Genomic DNA, 23421 nt, shown 5'->3' with positions numbered 1-23421 from the left:
AGTTTCCAAAAGATTTCCTCTTCAGATCCCGCTAGAAAAACTTCTATGATTTCTCCAGAAGTTTCTCCAGTAATTTCTTGGAAATTTCCTTCTGAGATACAGAAGTAATTCTATAAAAAAAATATTGCAAGGATTTCTCCAAGAATAACAGATAGAATTCCACTAGAAATTTCTTCAAAGATTCCTCCAGATATTCCTTACTTGATTTTTCCAGGAATTCTTCCTGGAATGCAGCCCGGATTTTTTTTTAAATTACTTCAGGAATTCAACTTGAGTTTTTTTCATGGATTCTCACTGTGACCCTTCTTGAAAATCCAACTAGGATTCCACCAGTGCACGAATTTCTCCAGAAGTTCCTGCTGAGATTTATACAGAAGTTCCTTATGTAATTAAGGACTGTCCCTGAATGTTACCAGGAATAACTGTGTTTATTGCGGTAGAAATTCCTCCGAGGATAAAGCACGACTTTTTTCTAGGCATTCCTCCAGGAGTTCCACCATTTATTCAGGAATGTCTTTAGAAATTCCTTCAAGAGGTCTTCGCGAATTTCTCCAGTGATTTCTCAAGCAGTTCCTCCAGGGATTTATCAGAGAATTTCTCGAGTGATTTTCTGCAAAATTTACTCTAAGACAAAGCGGACCGTTACTGGCGTTCTTACACCCAGTATCACACAAAATCACTCGTTCACTACCAATGCTGTCTACTGTCATCTCGTTTGGAGTTTAAAGGCTATGTTCCAGTAGAGATGTAATGTTAATAATGAGTAGAAGATGCAATTTTTGTTCCGTGAAAAGCTAGATAACATTTCTTATCAACAGTGACACCGAAAATTCTTATAAAACTTTGAAATTTGTCATATAACCCATAACTGGATAGCAAGTTTGGTTCCAGGAGGGGTGTAATATCATATAGAAAATTTTGTAAATCACTTTAGTTATTTAAATAGTAAAAAGTTGGATCCAAAAAAAAGTTACGTTATATCGAGGTAAAAGTTACGTTATATCGAGTTACGTTATATCGAGGTATGACTGTATCACGATTTTTTCAAAGTGTTGAAATCGGAAACATCCGGAAGGTTTTCTTTCTGCATTTGAAAGAGGAACAATAGTTTTATCATACACTAAATGCAGATTTTTCGGAAACAGCCGGAAAATCAACTTATTTCATTTTGAATGTACGGTAAAGGATTCCATCAAATATTTTTTTCAATATTTTCATACATTGTATGTAAATTCAACGTCAATTTGTTTGGGTTTCAAATTAACAGAATAACAGCATTAACCTTCTTTAACAAACTGCATTGTTGAATTGATTGACTATCAATTTCATTCACTTTGTACGGTCAAAACTAGCACGCGCTGTGAGTTATATCAAAGAAAACGGCTAAACTTCAGCTTCACTTAACCTCTTCTGATAAGCGTAAACAAAACATTTGTACACTGCTTAGCTGTCAAACGATTACACGATAACTACACTTGGCAAAAACACAACGGAAAACCCAATTACTTCATTTTGTGTTTTTCCACTTATGATCAGGTTTTGATGTGATTTACTCCAATGTGCGATGGTACTCAGAGCCCGCAGCTAGAAGCGATAAGTGAAATCAGTTTGAGTTTGATCTGCCCACGTAAATTAATTGTATACATCGGGGGAAGGTTTGTGTGCGTGTGAGTGAGAGTAGTACACCGACTGCGTTGGATTCGATTTGATTGCTCGCTCGCTTGCTGTGGAGCGTCCAAGCGATGATAAGCGCTTAGCGCCTGTCTGGACCCAAAACGCGTCCAAATCGTGGCGAGGCATCTGATCACGCGTTGATGGAAGGTCATTGATATGAGCGGTTTTGTTGTTGTTATCACGCTCACACTACTGCTGAGGAAGAAGAGGAAGATCGGAAGCCGTCCGTCCGTGTAATGTTTGACGCGTTTGCTCGCTCGTTCGGGTGGAATGAGTAGGCCGTGACGCGCGAGTGTCAATCTGGTTTTATCATTGCTCGCCTACTTTGTTAGGGTTTTAGTTCAGAAAAGTGGACTGCTTGTTACTTATTGTGTAATTTATTTTCTTTTTACAGACAATACTGAAGAAATCGATTCAAAATCGATGATCTGACTTTCCGCGGCTTAGAAAAGGTGAGTACAAAAAACGCAATCTAACGGTGTGGAAGGTACTTTTTCCCGTTCGTTCAAACGCAAACCAAACAAACAAAACGGAAGATTATAAGAAAACATCCAATTTTTATCTCAAGGTTAGAATTCGCGTCTTTATTGAGTTTGTGCTGCCGTCATCATCGCTTTGGTGATCGTCGTCGTTGCTCCCGCCTGGTACGCGTCCATTGTGGTGAGTTGTTTTAATTCGCGCATGTTTGTATAGGTTATAATTTTTAACGTATCGGAACAAGTGCGAATGTGATAATGAACACCGAACCGGATCGTCGACGGTAAAAATTGAATTTCAAAATGGGAGCCGTCGGCGTCGCGTTGGGAATTCACCTCCCGAATAGGATTCTCTGTCTATGAACGAGCGTAGAATGACATAACCTTTCCAACAACGCTGTGGGGAGATTCCGCTGCGATTGGCTCTGACTCAGCAGATCGAGCCCGTTGCGAGTTGTAAAAACTCCGCATCTCAATTCAAAACATACCCACTCATCACTCGCAGGCAGTAGTAGTAGGCCTAGACCTGTTTCCACTTGGAAACGACGATTGCTTCGATTCAGCGGAAGCTCCACGCCTCCTTCGTTCGCAGTGGCTTGCGCTCGCTTAAAATCTCATCAATCATTGCCGAAGCCGGAAATCTAACCGGAGGTCTCCGTCTCGTATATCGCATCGCATCGCAGTAGCCCAGGTCTCCATTGAGAGTTTTCGTAATCGGGAAGCGTTGCCATTGATAGGAAAATCTACGAGCGGCCCGGTTTCCAGTTTCACAATACTGCCAGCGGTGGCACATTGACAGCTAGAGGTGTAGCGTTCGTTCTCGGCGATGAAGCGAGACGGTTCAACAGTTTAACAAACAACCAACCGCAAATGAGTGAAACACGCTACCTGGATTTAATTACACCAGCAGTCGCCGGAAAGCCCAACAAAATCTTGCCGACACGTTTTTCTCCTCGGATCAAGTGCTCTTCACACTTGCACTGAAGAGCATCATCATCATCTACCTAGGTATACGCCGGCCGCGCTGTTCGGATCAGGCTGGGCTTCGCTCGCAACCTCTTCCGTTATCTTTTATTGACTTTCGTTCTTGTTCGTTGCTGTTGTTCGGGTTGGTTACCGTCCGTCCCGTCCCTTGATCCGTCCCGTCATCGTCCCAAATCAAGTCGGCGTCAGGCCTTTGCCAGAGGAGGGAGGAGAAAGTCGCAAATGAGATTCCATCGAGCGAACGCAGAAATTCACACCACTACATTCACCTGACGATCCATCAGAGCGGTCGGGTTGAGATAAAAAAAAATAATTGTAAACCGAAGAAAAACAACAACCACGCGGTAAGAACTCGCGTGCCACCACGCCGCCGACGACCAAATTGGGCAAACAACAGCAGGCGCTGACGGCTGCTGGCTGCGTGTGAGTATTTCGTAACCATGGTAAACAAAAGCTGGTTTGTTTACATTCGGCTACTGTGATGGTGTGTGGTGGTGGTGGAACTATCAACAAGGAGCGAAAAAAAAAGCTCAAAATTTTTCGAGGTCACGTTGCGTAGTATGCTGGGAAGGATTCGTCGGTCGCACAGGTGTTGCAGGAAGGACGGATTCTCACGAACACCAGCGACGGGCGTCGCTTCGGAAGTGCATACGTGTAAGCAAAAATTGTTTACTTCCTCGCATCTGGCCGATGCTGAGGGCGAGGAACGCACTAACACTGCGATGGTTGGGAGTGTAAACAAGCCGGTAGCTATAGCAACAGCTGATTTTTAATCGGGCGACGTTCGACGTCAGCTGTGTGCCGGTCACCAACACCAATGAGAGCGCGGCGCTCACGAGCGATGGGTGACCCAAGCTGGTGGTAGTGGTGCTAGAACCGGAGTGCTTGGATGCGAGCTACTCGAGGGTAAACATAAATTTTTCAATTCATTTCAGTTTTGACCGTTCCCGAGTGCATCCGTGCGATATATCCGCGCGTCCTCCGTTATAGTTGAGTCTAGAGGGAGAGAGATTGGAATAGGCGATTTTGAAGGTGCGGCGGCCGCCACAGACGGCGATCGAAGCAGGAGGAGGCACACAGGTCAGGGAAAGGGGAATCAATATGTGAGACGAACAAGAACAAGCGCAGCGGAAGAAGAAACGGCTGCCGTTCACAGTGAGGCGGAGGCGGAGAAGAAGATTTAATGAGTTTCCGTTAATGTTGTTAGAATTGTTAAGTGTTACGCATCGTTACGGTTAAGTTTGCTTCTTGTGTGCAGTTGTGCGATTCTTTACGGAACTTAGTTGACAGAAGGAGGGGCAGGAAGTTAGCCCGGTTAGTTAGTTTTTTCTTTCGGGAAAGTGTTGAGTAATCGAAACTTTGCAGGAGGTGTTGGCGACGCAGTTGCCTCTTGTACCAGCGAAAAAAAAAACGGGAGTAAGAGAGTGTGGTTTATGATTTGTACACTTGTGACACAGCGCATCGTCGTGTGAGAAGAAAAGAGCGTTGAGTGAGCCTCAAAAAAAAGTTTCAAGAAGGAAGCACGCAAATCAGGAGCAGTAGCATAGCGTGTCCAGTGAAAATCAGCAGAAACGAACCAGACACGGCAAACGCTGAGCTGGTGGGAACACAGGAAGAGAGGTGCCTTCGGCTCGGCCATATTTAGATAATTGAAAAGCGGAGCAACGCGACGAGCAGCCGAGAAAAAACAAAAAAGCGAAACGGAAAGAAGTACGCTCTGTCAAAGACCTATTTTTCGTGTCAGAGTACGTGTTGTTTGTTGTCTTGTTCCCCATCGGTGGTGGCTAACAACAACGACACATCGGCGACGCCATTTAGGGAATTACTAAGCAGGCCGAGTTTCTGTGTGTTTTCACGGTGTGTCTGTAATAACACATCGCCTACTTCAGTTTGTGTGCAGTGCGATACAGTTTCTCGTTTCTACAATTGATTGAAATTGACAGTTGTGTGTTTTCGTTGTCACATTGTTGTCTGTTGTACTCTTCGTTCCGTTCGTTTGTGTAAATGTTTGGTGATTCAGTGTGACGCAGTTTGGAAAGTTTGGACAATCTCCGGACAGGACTACTACGATTACGATCGAGGAAATTTTCCAGTGGATCCCAGTATGAAAACGGTAATTATCGGTTACATTTTATGCAAAAAATTATCGTTTTTTCCTTCAACTTTGCACAAGTACAAGTCATCCGAAAAACGTGTTTTCCCAGCGACAAGTTACGGTCGAGAGCTGTGTGTGCTGTTAGCAGCGAGCTCGAATAAACAACGCAGCAGGCTTCGACGAGCAGAGAGCCAGGAGATAGGGATGGATGGAAAAAGCTGAAACGTGGCACGTGTTTGCATGTTTGGTTGTTGTTCCATAGAGCTCCATTAGAGCAACCATGATGGCAACCGTGCCCACAAGTATGGGGGGGTTGAGTTGAGCGAGCAGCCGCCAGTTATTAATTAGCAACTATCGAGAAGCCTCAGAACTAGCACTGCTTGCCTGCATCGACAAGTGTGGTGACCTAGTTTGTTGCTACATAGCTACTTGTGTCATTTATGCAAATTTTGACACACTCTCCTACGGCAGAGTGTGTGCAGTATCAGGTACTGCAGCACTGCTCGTGAACGCAACAACAGCAAGATAGCAAACCTGAAAGTCGTCTTTTTTCGCAGACATATTTTTCCTTTTCATCCAATAAACAATTGCTCATATTCCTATATTAGCCGCTAGGGGCGTACACGTAGGTGTTTGTATTTTGGTGCAGAAAGCAAACACGTCATTCCGATTTCTTGCAAATTCTCCGATCGCCCGTTTAGGCATATGTGTGTTTGTGTGTATGCGTGCAAATTGATGTCAGAACGATGGCGAAGGTGACATGACGATGCATGATGTAATATATCTACGTAGTCTCGTTCGTTGGTCACAGCCACCTTGGATGGAAGAAGATCTCTCGCGTTACAAGAAGAATCTAAATTGATAAAACATTACCGCACGGCAAAAGAAAAACACACGCCTGGTCCATTATCATCGCTCAAATTTGTTTGGACTTGAAGAAGCGCTAGCAAGTGATCCAGCAGAGCGCTATGTAAACAACGGTCAAACTCAAATTGAATCACGGCCACCGCTGGCTGTTGTTGCCTGCAGCGTCTCGCCCCTTAAAATGATGCGGCGTTATGTCGGAGGCGGCGGCGTCTAGTGCCTGTAAACAAATACATATCATCGCATACACGGAACTACAAATCTACCCAAATTTAAGTTGTTTTGACGCAATCCCGGTCTTCCGTGGAATAACTCAAATTTGCGTCAAACAGCGAAAGTGGTGAGTGAGTAGTTCTCGTTTGAGAGCGGCAAAAAAATTAACCCACTGGTAAGTTATTTTCACCCAACGGAGGCCTCAAATGACGCAAATTTGGGTTAACTCAAGAAAACCCAAATTTGGCTTCTTCCACGGAAGAGCAGCGGATGCGTCGGTGCTTCTCTCTTTGTTTTTGACAACATTGCGGTGGGGCGAGGGAGAAAACAACCCAACTTTGAGTTAAAACTATAAGCAGTTTAGCCAAATTTGAGTTTTTAAAACTTATTCTTTGGGTTTTAATATTTTTCCGTGTAGCAGCCCGAGCCGAGCCGCAGTAATCAGCGTGCCTCGCGTTGCCCGAGAACGGTAAAGCGATGCGACTACGATGGTGAAAACTCCAAGCGCCGCAGTGCCCAAGGAAACGGCCAAGAATGTGTGTAGGGGAGCGCGGGGTAGCATGCGCCTCGCAAAGAAATGACTTGAGTTTAGCCATGAGACGCGTAGAAATGTCAATTCTAGTTGCCGGCATACATAAGAATGGTTTCTTCCATTTATTGAAAATCACGAATCAAATTATAGTAGACGTGTAGTTCGATCACTGCAAGCGGTTTAACTGCAAACGGTTGAACTGCAATGCTTTTTAACTACGGGTTTACACTATTTGCCCAGACGCCAAATATTTGACCACTTTTGACAGATAAATATTGGCAGGTTGTTTGGCTCTGTTTGTCCCTATTCGTTTTTAGAGAGTGACAAATATTTTTGTTTGCCAGGTACACCTTGGTCAAAATTTAACTGTCAAAAGTGGTCAAATATTTGGCATTGGTCAAAGAGTGTCATACTAGCTTACAAGTTGTCACACCGCCAAACGTCAAAACAGTGCGCCATGTTACCCTTAAATGATTAATCGGATGAAGTTCGAGTTCATTTAACGTCATTTGATGGCTTGTTGACATCTGTCAGGCGTTGCAGTTATCGAATTTCGTTTCGAACTGGATACACTGGTTTTCTTTGGTATATCGAGGTTTTTAAATTATTCAATGATATTGGGGTGGATCGTTTTACCCCAAAGGCGCATATTACACCGATTCCTCCTTACGAACGATCACTGATATCTATGCAAAGAGATTGCCGAGGAGGGGTAGGACAGCCTCCGGTAGCGACGGCGGCTGCGATATAACTCTTTCAAATTAACTCCCTCCCAGCCAGTAGTGGTGGAATCTGTTGTTTACTTCTCTATTCTCCCCGAGCCATAACTAGAGCTCTATTTTCAGCAATCCATTGGCCCGCATCCGCAAACATCACCACTACCACCATCACAAACTGTGCAAAGTGAGTGCCACTGTATTGGTGCGATCGCTCGGTCACTCAGCGTTTCTCGCTCTCTCTGTCGCTTCGTGTCAGCGTGTGAGTTAGTTTGTTGTTTATCGGATATCGTTTTCACTCCCAACCCAAGGGTGATAATGGTTGATAATCGACATTTCACTTTCCGGTTTCGTCGGTTTTCGTATGTCCTTCCGTTGTCCCCCAAATAAGTGGCGAGAGGTGGTTCGAAAAGGGTGGCGACGGCGTACGCCCTAATTCAATAGGGGTTTGTGAATCTAGTAGGCCATGCGGTCGCATCGGAAACAGCCCCGTTACTATGGTGAAAACGTGGCGACCGGAATGCACCCGTCAATCCCTCGGGTGGATTACGACGGCGACGGGTATGGATGTGGATTAGCACCGTGCAGTACTCAGTATCTAATCGAGAGCAAAGTGTGATGACGCCTAGCTACTGCCAGCGCTACGCTGCTGGTGGGTTTGCACAAAATGGCAGGCATTCATGACTTACTGCGCCGAACGCTGATCGCGGCTTATCATCGGCGACTCGCTCGCTCCGTAGTCTTGGTAGTGAGCGCTCCGCTCCGCGCAAGGTTCGATGGCTTGCTGTGGTTTTGTTGTTGTTTTTGCCGTGTGTAAACACGCCGAAAGTAACTGGCAAAAACGACGACCACGAAGCAATGATTTAATCTAGCAGAAGCAGAACACGTTCGCGCACTTTGCAGGTCGAATCGACCAGAACACGTGGACGTGGAGAATACGAAGAACAACCACAGACAAACAGACGTAACACCTTGAACAATTTTCCTGAAAATCCATCGCCCAGTTCACACTACCGTCACCTGGTGGAAAAGTTGCACGAATCACTGAGTTGTGCAATATCGTAAACAGAAGGCGCTAGTGTGAAACGTCAAACGCATAGAAAAACGATGCGCGCGCCTCTGGTTGTGAAAGCCGCAACTATGAAATTTTAAAATGATCGTTAAAAGCGTGGTCGATGGAAATTTCGCAGGTGTTACGTCTGTTTGTCTGTGGAACAACTATGCAAACAACCTTCCATATTGGAATTACATCAGGCAGCGCCGTCGTCCATTACGGTAAATGCTCACACAGCCAGAGTTTGCTGTGACATAAATTCTTGTCGTCCTAATCCGGCCGCGCGTGATATAACCTCGTTGCGAAATTGGCAACCCTGGCGGCTGGCTGCGCCGGGTTGTTTACGGGCCAACAGGTGCAGCAGAAGCTGATTGATAAACAATGCTTCTCTGTCGGTGGCGCCTCCATCGGCGGCTGCGGACTTCACCGATCCAAGAAGGCCGATCCGAGACGCAGCAGCAACCACCCCCGGTTCAGTCGGAGGAGGAGAAGCAGTGCGTTTTGCTGATGAATCAGCCGGGGCCGAGCTATAATTAGCCGCTGATTTTTGTGGGAAGCGACGCGGCGCAGTAGGCGGAAGCGTCGTTCTCCCCTTTCTCTCGCGGCTGCTGCTGCTGTGTCTGCTGGATGCAGTAGTGTACAAAATCGATGTTGAGATCTGGGGGCGTGATGGCGTTGCTTGGCTATAGCCCTAGCAATCCGTCGTCATGTTGGTAGGTGCTGCGCCGGATACAGAGTCCTCCCACCTTGCGGCGATTCTTGGTCGGGTACAACACTATTGGCGGCGGGCGGCGTATTGTGGATCAACTCGTGCGCGCATATGCGCGGGTGGTGAAACGAGAGCATTTTTCGCCGCTTGGTTTCGTCATTTTGGTTCGGAGGAAGGAATTCGGCACGAAGCAGTGGTGCCAGATCGCCTAAAAATGCCTAAACCTGCAATTTAGGATAGATTTATTAAATATTCGAAGATATTAACCCTAAAAGGGATACCTGGGGTCCATTGGACCCCAGGCGCTTGTCAGAGCTCGTCTTTGATGGAACACACTCAGCGAGGTGACGAAACTGAGGCCATGCAGGTATCCCTTTTGGGGTTAAGAAGTATAAATTTGTCTGTGGTATAAATTTGCTTCAAACTTGGCAATACGTACCTTACAATTAGAGATAAGCGCCGATAGAAACTGAAGAGAACACCTGTTGAACTCTGGAAGATGCCTGGCTAAACCATGGACGAACTCCCGAAGAGAGGGGCTTTTTCATTTGACGTCTTAAATCAGCTGATTTTTCGGGTCCTTGACAGTTCTCCTATGGAGATGACAGGTCCGTGTTAGCAGCTGTTGTTCAACCTTTGTAAACAAATGCATACACGGACCTGTCATCTGAGAAGGCCTATCGAGTATGGCTAGTAGTACACAGGGTCAAATATTTGACAAGGAAAGAACTCAAGAAACAACATCAGGTTGACACTATTGAAAATTCGATCGAGTCATACAAGATGTTTGAGCATTGGTTTCTTTTTGGACAAATATTTGACCCTGTGTACTAACAGCTTATAGCTTGAACAAGTTTGACAGCTATTTGTGGCTAATTGTTGACAAGAACACGAAAAAGAAATTTGTGTAACAGCTAACGAGTGTTGTTCTAGCCCAGCGTCACGTGTAACACTTTTTCGATATAACCTCCTAAATGAGACACAAGGTTGCCTGCCGCCCATGGGCAGAAAATAGACTTCACAAATCAGAGTTGACACAGACGAGTTGCTGCCCGTAGTCGATACTCGTTTGTTTGTTTTCTAGTCTAGATTCTTGGAGGAGCAGGCAGGACCGCCCGCGCCTGCTTCGATGATGCCGTATGTAAATGATGCTTATGACAACAACAACAACAACAGCAAAACGAAGCCAACTACGGCGATGATGACGGCGAGGACGTGAAACGTTCGCTTGTCACTGTATGTGTGTTCCTTTATTTCATGGCTTCTCATTAGTAGGCGGTGCGGCAATGTGGCGGCTGCTACTAAACAGAAAGCGACGCTTCTTGTTACATTATTACAACATGCCTGCTGCGCTACGGGGAGAGGTGTCATCTGCATTCGGTTCGTGTTCGTCTGCTTCGCTCGAATATAGGTTAAGTCCCTTGGATAAGGGTTCTCCACCAGGTTTCTTTCTGGAGAGCCCACGCGGCGGTCCCCCATTATTAGCTTATCTTGTCCCGGACGGAGGTGATGGTCTGAGAAGAGGAGCCGAAGCGGCATTATACATCCACATCTATCCACATGGCCCTTGTCGCTCGCAACGCTCTCTTATCACCTCCTCGTTTCGATGTGTGTTGTAAAATGAACACCCTTCCGTGTCATACCCCTGTTCATGCGCTGAGCTGCTCGTTTTGTTGATTCGATCGAGTTGCCGAGCATTTCTGCCTGCTGTCGTTTATCGCTAGTTAACATCAATCTGCCACCACAATCGACACATGTTAGTACGACCACCAGAGAGCACAGACGTCAAATTCTTCGGAAATTCGATGGACGTCAAATCAGTTTGCTTTGAAAGTAAACAAGCACTGTTTGACGGTGGTGAATTTAAATACAGTAGACGTTCGCTCGGTGCAAACGCTTTAACTGCAATGCTTTTCAAGGGCAAGTCCGCTAAGTGCAACAATTTTGCAGTAATCGTACCGCTATCCGTCAAAACGAAATGTCAACAGCGATGCGATGTTTTACGCATGCACTTTTGTTGCAGTGCGATGTTTTCCGTATGCACATTGGCTGCATTCTGCAGCAACTGACAGTTCTTTGACGTCTGTCAAATGTTGCAGTTATCGAATTTCATTTGCTAAACATGTTGCACTTATCGAACGTCTACTGTATATTGATAGTTTTATACTCATCACGCATTGGAACTGACGTTTATTTGGTAATTAAAAACTAGAGTGCCTTTTGTTCAGAGTAGCGACAAAATTGGAACAGCGATCATCTGCCAAATTCATGCTTATTCCCGTTTATAACAAACAGAAGATCGTCAAAAACGCAGCATGCCGTTAGTTTCCCCAGCTCCTACGTTTTCTGATAGTTGCCGCATCAAAACAAAGGCGCTGCCGAGTACGAGCCATAACATTGTGACAGTAGTTGAGTTTTATCAATCGCACAAGGCTACGATAGCGCTATCTCTTATATTCATGGCGACCGTTTTAGTTATTTGACAGGTCCATTTCATCAGCTTCAACATGTCAGTTAGATTCATTCGACGGTTCATTATTGGGTACAGTCGGTTCATCCGTTTGGCGGTTCGATGGCTTGTCGTTAAACAATACCTTCCGGTTCATGGTGAGACATCCACAGATCGCAGCGCCACGTTCTTGGTTCTTGTTTTGTTTTTGAAACCAGAGTCGCTGTTAAAATGAACTACGAACGTCCCAATCTCTGTGACGGGACGATTGTTTCAACCCCGTGTTCATCAGGCAATGTAGCGCAAAGTCGTAAACTCCCCGAACGGTGAAGGTTGAGGCAGGTTTCTCGAACTAATCAAAATTCAACCCCATTCCTGTGGAAGAGAAGAGCTACCGATTGGGCACACAAGGGGGTGCACATTTCAGTCGTTTATTGTTTGTATGTGCCGTGCCTTCACCTTATTACAAGTTATCACGCGACTGCACGCATACACATGTCCCCTTCAAAATTCGAACTTCCTCCTCTGGTCTGCTGGGCGGGCAGAAACAATCCGATACAAATTGCGCTGTCGTTCCTCGTTCCTCGATCTAATTAAGGCTCCACAGACCCAGACGGAGTAGGCTGGGAAACCGCAAGTTGCTGCCCCGCCTGCTTATTTGTTTAACCTACAAGCGTCGCTTTGGCAACTGACACCGAAGTGGTCATACTGGGCTATAATCGCGGCAAAGAATGCAGCGCCACTTATGATGACATAACGACGGTGTGTCGACCGTCATCTGTTGACGCCACCAAAGCAAGCGCCCGTCATAAACATAAATGCTAATCCTCTGGGATAGAAATAACTATCTTCACGGTGTCATATAATACTGGGCCCTTGTGCTACAGTAGACGTTCGGTAGCTCCAATGTTTCACAGTTACAAGCTCACTACAGTAGACGTTCGGTCGATGCAAATGGTTTAGCTGCAATGCTTTTTAACTGCAAGTCCGCTAAGTGCAACAATCTTGCAGTTATCAAACTGCTATCTGTCAAAAACAAAACGTCAACAGAGTTACGATGTTTTTCGGATGCACTACAGCTGCATTGCGATGACAGCAATTGACAACTGTTTGACGGCTGTCAGTCGTAAACATGTTGCACTTATCGAACGTCTACTGTATCTGTCAAAGTTTTGTCATTGGACTAGTGGACTTCAAAGCAGTGAACTCAAAATGTCCTGTTCTGGATGAACTTGATGAACCTCATCTATCTTTGACGGGTGTATGACAGCTAGTGCCACGTTGTTGACATCTGTCAACGTGCCTAACTTCCACCCATTGACCGTGCACTGTATCGTCCTATTTTATTGCGCTGCCTTTTTCACCGTTCGGCCGGAGTGATTTACTGTTCCGTTTACTACTGTTCGGTCGGCCTACTAGATACTTTGATTGGTCGTGCTGCTGTTCATCCGACTGCCATGGCAACTCAGAACAGAACAGAAAAACAACGCGCCGCCGAGCACACGTGTGAAGTGTACTAATGTCGCTTGGTTACATCAAATTGTTGTGGTGGCCTACTGTGATCCAACCCTCGCCACTGCATATTAATGATTGTGCGAAATTTCGTTACGGTCGCCCTCTCCTCTATAACATTAACGACATTAACGGATCTATTCCGCTCTGTTCTGTCCCAGTGCACAGTTCACCGGATGGAGGTTAGGTTCAGTTCAGCCGGTTCAGCCGCCAGGCAACACCAGGCTTGTTTCGCTCGTTGAAGATTAATGGTTTACTGTCTATTTTTACGAAGTGGTGGTGCGCCTTCGTCGATTCTTCTTCCTCGTTTCGGGTCCTTGCTACTACTGCTGCTAGGGAATAATTCCCTTTGAGTGGAGTAGGTTACGTAATCCAATTGTGACTGATGGGTAGATACAAGCTGTGATGTTACGACAAAAACGACGACTACGACGACGACGAGAATTGAGCATCGGTAATCAACGACGAAGAAGGAACAGTACCTATGTCATTCATTGGCGGTATTCATATTCACTTGAACTTGGCGGATTCTTACGTCGCAGTGGAGGGGGTTTCGCAAGGAAGCAGGCAGCCATCAGCGAGTGAAGTGGCGGAATGATGATTGATGGTTACGTGATTGATGGCAGCACTGGTTGGGGCTTCTTCTCACATGTGAAAATCTATAACGCAATGGAATTTAATGGAATTCCAGTTGGAATACAGAGAGGGTTTCCTGTGGATTCGTGACAGGATATTCAAACGAATCTACAGAGGATTCCTGTTGCAATCCTGAGACGATTCCTGTTGGAATCTTGAGAGAATTCCCGTTGGAATCCCAAGAGAATTCCTATTGGAATCCCAAGAGGAATCCTGTTGGAATCCTGAGAGTACTCCTGTTGGAATCCTGAGAGGATCCTTTCAAAATCCTGGGTTGATTCTCTTCGGAATCCTGGGAGGATTCCTTTCGGAATCCTGGGAGGATTCCCTTCGGAATCCGGGGAGGATTCCCTTCGGAATCCGGGGAGGATTCCCTTCGGAATCCGGGGAGGATTCCCTTCGGAATCCGGGGAGGATTCCCTTCGGAATCCGGGGAGGATTCCCTTCGGAATCCGGGGAGGATTCCCTTCGGAATCCGGGGAGGATTCCCTTCGGAATCCGGGGAGGATTCCCTTCGGAATCCGGGGAGGATTCCCTTCGGAATCCGGGGAGGATTCCCTTCGGAATCCGGGGAGGATTCCCTTCGGAATCCGGGGAGGATTCCCTTCGGAATCCGGGGAGGATTCCCTTCGGAATCCGGGGAGGATTCCCTTCGGAATCCGGGGAGGATTCCCTTCGGAATCCGGGGAGGATTCCCTTCGGAATCCGGGGAGGATTCCCTTCGGAATCCGGGGAGGATTCCCTTCGGAATCCGGGGAGGATTCCCTTCGGAATCCGAGGAGGATTCCCTTCGGAATCCGGGGAGGATTCCCTTCGGAATCCGGGGAGGATTCCCTTCGGAATCCGGGGAGGATTCCCTTCGGAATCCGGGGAGGATTCCCTTCGGAATCCGGGGAGGATTCCCTTCGGAATCCGGGGAGGATTCCCTTCGGAATCCGGGGAGGATTCCCTTCGGAATCCGGGGAGGATTCCCTTCGGAATCCGGGGAGGATTCCCTTCGGAATCCGGGGAGGATTCCCTTCGGAATCCGGGGAGGATTCCCTTCGGAATCCGGGGAGGATTCCCTTCGGAATCCGGGGAGGATTCCCTTCGGAATCCGGGGAGGATTCCCTTCGGAATCCGGGGAGGATTCCCTTCGGAATCCGGGGAGGATTCCCTTCGGAATCCGGGGAGGATTCCCTTCGGAATCCGGGGAGGATTCCCTTCGGAATCCGGGGAGGATTCCCTTCGGAATCCGGGGAGGATTCCCTTCGGAATCCGGGGAGGATTCCCTTCGGAATCCGGGGAGGATTCCCTTCGGAATCCGGGGAGGATTCCCTTCGGAATCCGGGGAGGATTCCCTTCGGAATCCGGGGAGGATTCCCTTCGGAATCCGGGGAGGATTCCCTTCGGAATCCGGGGAGGATTCCCTTCGGAATCCGGGGAGGATTCCCTTCGGAATCCGGGGAGGATTCCCTTCGGAATCCGGGGAGGATTCCCTTCGGAATCCGGGGAGGATTCCCTTCGGAATCCGGGGAGGATTCCCTTCGGAATCCGGGGAGGATTCCCTTCGGAATCCGGGGAGGATTCCCTTCGGAATCCGGGGAGGATTCCCTTCGGAATCCGGGGAGGATTCCCTTCGGAATCCGGGGAGGATTCCCTTCGGAATCCGGGGAGGATTCCCTTCGGAATCCGGGGAGGATTCCCTTCGGAATCCGGGGAGGATTCCCTTCGGAATCCGGGGAGGATTCCCTTCGGAATCCGGGGAGGATTCCCTTCGGAATCCGGGGAGGATTCCCTTCGGAATCCGGGGAGGATTCCCTTCGGAATCCGGGGAGGATTCCCTTCGGAATCCGGGGAGGATTCCCTTCGGAATCCGGGGAGGATTCCCTTCGGAATCCGGGGAGGATTCCCTTCGGAATCCGGGGAGGATTCCCTTCGGAATCCGGGGAGGATTCCCTTCGGAATCCGGGGAGGATTCCCTTCGGAATCCGGGGAGGATTCCCTTCGGAATCCGGGGAGGATTCCCTTCGGAATCCGGGGAGGATTCCCTTCGGAATCCGGGGAGGATTCCCTTCGGAATCCGGGGAGGATTCCCTTCGGAATCCGGGGAGGATTCCCTTCGGAATCCGGGGAGGATTCCCTTCGGAATCCGGGGAGGATTCCCTTCGGAATCCGGGGAGGATTCCCTTCGGAATCCGGGGAGGATTCCCTTCGGAATCCGGGGAGGATTCCCTTCGGAATCCGGGGAGGATTCCCTTCGGAATCCGGGGAGGATTCCCTTCGGAATCCGGGGAGGATTCCCTTCGGAATCCGGGGAGGATTCCCTTCGGAATCCGGGGAGGATTCCCTTCGGAATCCGGGGAGGATTCCCTTCGGAATCCGGGGAGGATTCCCTTCGGAATCCGGGGAGGATTCCCTTCGGAATCCGGGGAGGATTCCCTTCGGAATCCGGGGAGGATTCCCTTCGGAATCCGGGGAGGATTCCCTTCGGAATCCGGGGAGGATTCCCTTCGGAATCCGGGGAGGATTCCCTTCGGAATCCGGGGAGGATTCCCTTCGGAATCCGGGGAGGATTCCCTTCGGAATCCGGGGAGGATTCCCTTCGGAATCCGGGGAGGATTCCCTTCGGAATCCGGGGAGGATTCCCTTCGGAATCCGGGGAGGATTCCCTTCGGAATCCGGGGAGGATTCCCTTCGGAATCCGGGGAGGATTCCCTTCGGAATCCGGGGAGGATTCCCTTCGGAATCCGGGGAGGATTCCCTTCGGAATCCGGGGAGGATTCCCTTCGGAATCCGGGGAGGATTCCCTTCGGAATCCGGGGAGGATTCCCTTCGGAATCCGGGGAGGATTCCCTTCGGAATCCGGGGAGGATTCCCTTCGGAATCCGGGGAGGATTCCCTTCGGAATCCGGGGAGGATTCCCTTCGGAATCCGGGGAGGATTCCCTTCGGAATCCGGGGAGGATTCCCTTCGGAATCCGGGGAGGATTCCCTTCGGAATCCGGGGAGGATTCCCTTCGGAATCCGGGGAGGATTCCCTTCGGAATCCGGGGAGGATTCCCTTCGGAATCCGGGGAGGATTCCCTTCGGAATCCGGGGAGGATTCCCTTCGGAATCCGGGGAGGATTCCCTTCGGAATCCGGGGAGGATTCCCTTCGGAATCCGGGGAGGATTCCCTTCGGAATCCGGGGAGGATTCCCTTCGGAATCCGGGGAGGATTCCCTTCGGAATCCGGGGAGGATTCCCTTCGGAATCCGGGGAGGATTCCCTTCGGAATCCGGGGAGGATTCCCTTCGGAATCCGGGGAGGATTCCCTTCGGAATCCGGGGAGGATTCCCTTCGGAATCCGGGGAGGATTCCCTTCGGAATCCGGGGAGGATTCCCTTCGGAATCCGGGGAGGATTCCCTCCGGAATCCTGGGAGGATTCCCTCCGGAATCCTGGGAGGATTCCCTCCGGAATCCTGGGAGGATTCCCTCCGGAATCCTGGGAGGATTCCCTCCGGAATCCTGGGAGGATTCCCTCCGGAATCCTGGGAGGATTCCCTCCGGAATCCTGGGAGGATTCCCTCCGGAATCCTGGGAGGATTCCCTCCGGAATCCTGGGAGGGTTCCCTCTAGAATTCTGGGAGGATTCCCTCCGGAATTCTGAGAGGATTCCTGCCGGAATTCTGAGAGGATTCACGATGGTATCTTGATTGCAGGTGGAATTCTGATAGGATTCTCAGAGGAATCCTAAGAGATCTGAAACTTTCTGTGTACGATCAAAGGTGATTACAGCCTACTTCAACAGAAGTCAAATAACTCAACCCTGTTTGTGCCCTAACCAATAATCGATTGTGCCACTACTACGCGGTGCACGTAACCCTTGGCAACTATAGACACTATAGATTCCATAGACTCGCGGAGACGAAGACAACTGTAGCCAAACGAACTGTCAGTTCGTGTAGCCAAACGAGCATGACGTCACGATCTCAATAGCGACAATGGATTGCGTGACGTCATATTCGCTCGGTACACTCTAATTTGACGGTAAAACACACTAAAATTAAATTGCTCAACCATGTCTCCGCGAGTCTATGGAATCTATAGTGTCTATATTGGCAACCGATACCACTCACTTACCACCAGAAGTGCATCGCTTCTTCTTCCTTTCGAATGGGTTCCACCGCAAGCCGAATGCGGGCGGGCACATTGCCGCATAACCAAATGACCTAGAAAAATCAAAAGAAAAAATAAATAAATACCTAGCTGAAATGAAAGCAAAACAACAACCCGATGCCTAGTGTCCAACTACCTTTATTGCCTACTTCCGTTCCGTCCGCGTTCCGTCGCCGTCGTTGAGTTTCCCTGCTTGTCCGTCGGATTTGTTTGTGGCCTGAAGGTCACCGCTCGCGACGCGACCAGGGCGCGCCTAGAGGAGCGCGGGACTATGGCAACTAACATCAACAAAACGCTTCTTCGTATACGGATGGATCGTACGGAGAGTGGTTGCGGCTGAGCAACCCGGGAGCTTCTTGACAGCTGCCGAACAACGTCAGCGTACCTAAAAAATTTGGTCCGGGTGGTACTGTCAGATTCAAAGCGGCAAGCGCTACTTTTGAAAAGGACGAAAACCGACAATAACAAACCGAACAAAAAATATTAAAACATTAAACAGAAACCTTTATTTGTTGTTTCCGCACTTTTTGTGGTAGATAAATGCAAATTAAGTGCGGCATAATGAATTTGTTTACTAGAAGCGAAAATTATATCTATAAAACAAGTAAAGGCAAAGTAATTGGCTTTCATAAAATTAATAAGAAACTCATGTTTTCTTCTAGTCCGGTTATTAAACACCAGCAAGTAATAAATTAGGTTACTTATGCTAACATTTTACAGCTACATATCTAGTGGCCAAGTCAAAATGGAAGTTAAAAACAATCATTTTCAGATGTTTTTTTTCGAGTTTGATCTAGCATGCGCAGTCACCAATTAATATGGAAGGCCGTTTAAACATGTGCTTTTATTACATTTCTTACAACAACAAAAAGAAAAATCAAAATAATTTCAATTTAATGAACATTAGTTTTTGCGCTTCTGTTGAATACGTCCCTTTGATACGAAACGCTAGCCTCTTGTTGGCTTCCACTCACCACGAAACAAAAAGATGTTTTCGCATGGACAAAAATTGTAGCGTCAGTGAAGGATGGACCCGTTGTTTACGAACAGTAGCGACATCTACGATTTGCAAGTAGGTACGCGAAACTGAGCTCATCTGTCAAGTTACGGGGGGGTTGCGGCTGAGTGACAGGCGGTGGCCGCTCCATGGAGAGCGGGAAAATCGAAAACAGGAAAAACTGAATCCATCCCCAAACGGCTGGCTGTCTGTGTAGCAATCCACGTGACAGCCACGGGCGGGCCCCGGGAGAAGCAAACAAATCCCGATACATCCGAAGAGATGGATTCGTTGATGCGGATGGGAACGGGATCGAAGTGAGTGGCAAATGAGTGAGTGCGTCGTTTGTCACCGCAGTCACCGCACCGCGTGGTGCGATGCGTAGTTGGCCATGCGACGCGACGCGGCTTGGCGTGGGTCATTCATCAGAGGAGGCGGTGGGTGGCGGAGTGCCGATTGATTTCGATTTTATAAACAATCGTTGAAATCGCGATGCAAACTCTCGTTTGCTTGCTGCGCCGATTGTTTTCATTTTGTTATTGAAAATTTCATTAAACCTACATGGGCGCTGAAGCGTGACGTGTGTGAATTGGCGTTATTGTTTTTTTTCGGGGTGGATTTGTTCGAGGGAAGAATCGGCGTTTGGGCATTTGGTCGGGCCTGATTCAAACTCGCGCGTCTGCTGGTGTGTTTTTCTTTGTTCCTCTGTGTTGAATTATGGATTCTTTACTCTTCGATCCAGCACTTGTAACCGTACTTCGTATACGAATGTAGCGTCCCGAGCGTCCCATACCTCACTAGCTCACTATTTTATGACAAGGGGTGCGACACTAGTATTTTTTTTAGACTTTTCGACTCTAACAATAGAAAATAGAAAAGCCATAGACTATTCCATTCAAAATTCTGAAAGCACTATCTAAAACTTGCCGGCTTCATTGACAGATGATTAATTTCTCGGCTTGACAAAACCAGTGTCGCTCCCCTCGATGTAAATGTCACAAACAAATCGAAGGACAGCAAAAGAAAAGAGCTATTTTTGTTTATAGTTTTTCCACAGAATGCAAAGGGTACGCTCATGTCGCGTATAACTGTCCCTATTGATAGGAAAATCCACAGAACATACGACATTTTTGCGTAGAACGGAAGCGAATAGTTGCCTTCATTTCTACAGAAATGCCAAAGAGGCCAAGCCATGTGGACGACGGACGCTGCCTGCTTGGATTGGTTGCATATGGAGCGGAGGAGAAACTGTATGCGGCCGGCGTCCGTTCGTCGCGTGGGCGAGATAGTTTGAGTTTGAGTGCTGCTGGGACGCTCAGCATACCTTGCAGGCGCAAGTGACAGCCAGTCATAAGTGCCGCCGCCTTCTCCTGGTAGTTGGATGATATAAATATGAATGTGTGAATTTTACATGCTCGTAAGAAAAATGTGGAAAACCTCCTGGATCCGGTGCACTTGACAAAGTGGGCTGCTGCTGCCGCTGCTACTGTTGTTATGCTGGAGCACTTGAACGGGTTCCTTTGATATTTTAATAAGGGCGTAGTGCCAAAGTGGCGCAACTTCAATGTGTTACTTTACGTCAGGGTTGTATCCAAGGATGGAAACGTTTTAAAATGGATGACCACCAGCTCCAAAAGAACAAAATGAAACAAATGGAAGGCACCATTGCCGTGTATGTGTCAGCACCACTTTTTGATACACTGAGCGAGACCCTGACGCTTCGTTAAATGAGTTCCTGATAATCATCCTTTCCATCTATTGGAGAAGAGATTGTGGCTTGAACGTATTGAAAGGCTCTCATTGGTCGCTCACCGAATCGTTAAAGTTGTTTCGAACAATTGATGCACCGAAGCACGTGTTCACTCGATTAACTTTTGAGCGGAGCCGTGTTTTCTAGGTTCCCATGGAAACGAGTTCATTTTCTGTTAACACGACACCGCTCCATCGTCAAATTAGTGAATTTCTTGCAAAGGTCCATGGTGGCGCCATCTATTCATTGCATAGCGGTCGTTTCGATTATTTTAGTTTGTTGTGAGACTGATTGGCGAAAATCAGTCTCCCAACAAACTGATCTACAAGTGACTGTTTCATTATCTGAACCGTCTGAGAAATGAATGAAAAAATGCCAAGAAAAAAGCTAAGAGCAGAGAAAAAATCCCTAAAAATTCTTCCGGAGATTCCTCCCCAATCAGAAGCAAGCGGCACTCTGTGCCTTGCAATCCTTGCAATCGCCAAAGGGTTGTTGAACTGGTTACTGCGACGAAAAGGACGCATTTTTCGGGCTGCTGCGATTGGAAAATTATGGTTGCTGTTGTCACAGAGAACAGACGTCTAAGCTCATGAAGTGCGGTTGTGTAAAGAATTGCAACGGTTGTTTTGAAATAACTGGCAATGTGGCCTTTACGCGGCGCTGTCACATTTCGAATTGCGGTACAAATTCTCCGATGTTTTACCTTTTGGCGCTAGTGTCACCAAGTGTGCACCCCAATATAGTTCCACCCAGAGAGTGTGTGAATTTACTAGGGAAATAATAATTGTCTTGTTGTTCAACTCATTTCTAATTCAAAGTGGTGAAACTAATGTTCAATGGTTCACTCAAATTGTGTTGCTGAATTAGTGAAACAATCATACACATCTTGTTATTTGAGAAAATACAGCGCAACCTCTGAGTAGGAATATTTAAAGGTGCGCCAGTGAAATATTTCTTAATTTAGCGCCATCATGATGTCGGAAGAAGTTTTTAGGTGGGAAAGTCACCGTCGATGTCGCTACTGAGCTTATTTTTTTCTTTACACAAGATTTTCAAGCAATTTTGTTCGAGCATGTTCGTCTGTTCTCTGTGCTGTTGTTGTTGCTACTTGCTGTAGTAAACAAACCAACCAGTTTGATCGAAACTTGCGCATGCCTTTCTCTCCTCTGCCGATGATGGTGTTGTGTTTTTGTCTTTTGCACGGACGCACGGCTGGTTGGCGGTTCCACAACAACAGCAGCACCAGCATTGACGGATGCGGAAGATGCGGATGAAACAGCGTTACATTGGAGGTCGTTATTCTTATGGAGCTCGTTTGTGTGGTTTCGCCCTCGGCGGTTTCGTACGTTTCCAGATGGTTGCTGGAAGGATGATAAAAACTGCACACGTTAGAGAACATGAATATGGAACGGAATAAATGGGGATGATAGTGCATCAAAAGTCGCAAAAATGTTAAAAGCTTGTAGACAGTACGTTTTCGTTAACTGTGAGGCGAATTATTGGTGTCAACTAACGTTGCATCTGCAGTAGACGTTCGATAACTGCAACATGTTTACGTTTCCCTTAGCGAACGGAATTCGATAACTGCAACGTCTGACAGATGTCAACAGCCCATCAATTGACGTTAAATGAACGTGAAATTCATTCAAGTGTTCATTAGGGCCAACATGGCGCACCATTTTGACGTTTGGCAGTGCGATGACTGCAAATTTGTTTCACTTACCGAACTTGCAGTTAAAAAGCACTGCAATTAAACCGTTTGCATTGATCGAACGTCTACTGTATCCAGTTTGGTTGCGTGAGTGAAATGTTAATATGTTGCATATGTTGCTTCACAAAACGCTGGTTTACTAACAAGATAAAGTCAATTGAAAATGATTGACATGCCAAGGATCGTCAGCTGATGTTTGTCAAAAAACATCGCTGCTAGAACGTTTGCAGTTACCGAGCCTCTACTGTAAACACATAGAAAACATCATCATTCGCCTTCTTCACCTGAACCCTTGATTTATTCGCTCTGTTCAAGTTTGACGTCGCGTCGTCGTGCCCCGTCCGGGCGGCGAGGCGAGCTTAATCAGCCGGAATTTGTCACCGGGGATTAATAGTTTATCTTCACCTCTTCGTGCTTGTCATGTCGTCTTCCCCACTTGACAACGACGAGGGAGGCGAGCGAGAGCTGCAGAAAAGAAGCAGGCCTTGACTTGTTGTAGGTAGTCTAATTTTCTGTCGCGCGAACAAGGAAGACTTGACGTGTGACGGCAGGGTTGGGTTAGCACTAGGGCTGGGTTAGAGGCAGGGTTGGGTGGCTGTTATCAGGGTTGGATTCTAAACTGCTGGGAAAGTGGGACAAACATAATTTAATTATCGTAGGTAGAGAACGGCAATTCGGCTGCTAGTTTGAAGTTTTTCCCGTGGGTGCGACCCCAAACCCCCTAAATTGGACGCCATTTTCGTTTGCACGTGAGAAAGTGAGGGGTAAATTTTCATCTCGAGCTGTTTGATTTCGGCGTATTTTTGCGAACGAGGAAAAGACAAGAAGCGTGAACCGGTTTCAACACGCACCCCAATCGGAAACGATTTGTCCCTTCTGTCAAGCGTCGCTCGCCGCCACTGCTGCCGA

General features: G+C 47.5%; 1 protein-coding gene across 4 annotated transcripts in view; it reads left to right on the top strand.

Moving 5' to 3' along the window:
- LOC109426169 (forkhead box protein O3) overlaps window positions 1–23421 on the top strand; it is a 200144-nt gene that overhangs the window by 156379 nt on the left and 20344 nt on the right. For 2 of the 4 annotated variants that reach the window (XM_062856418.1, XM_029866251.2), the window contains exon 2: window positions 2069–2126. The gene's annotated coding sequence lies outside the window, so the exon portion shown is untranslated. Of the gene's footprint in view, window positions 1–2068; window positions 2127–3666; window positions 5248–23421 lie in introns of those variants that run through there. The other 2 variants (XM_062856417.1, XM_062856420.1) reach the window with 2 other exon arrangements.

Source organism: Aedes albopictus, chromosome 3 (assembly GCF_035046485.1).
Source record: "Aedes albopictus strain Foshan chromosome 3, AalbF5, whole genome shotgun sequence".
NCBI classification, from domain to species: domain Eukaryota; kingdom Metazoa; phylum Arthropoda; class Insecta; order Diptera; family Culicidae; genus Aedes; species Aedes albopictus.
This window is presented reverse-complemented; position numbering and strand designations above follow the sequence as displayed.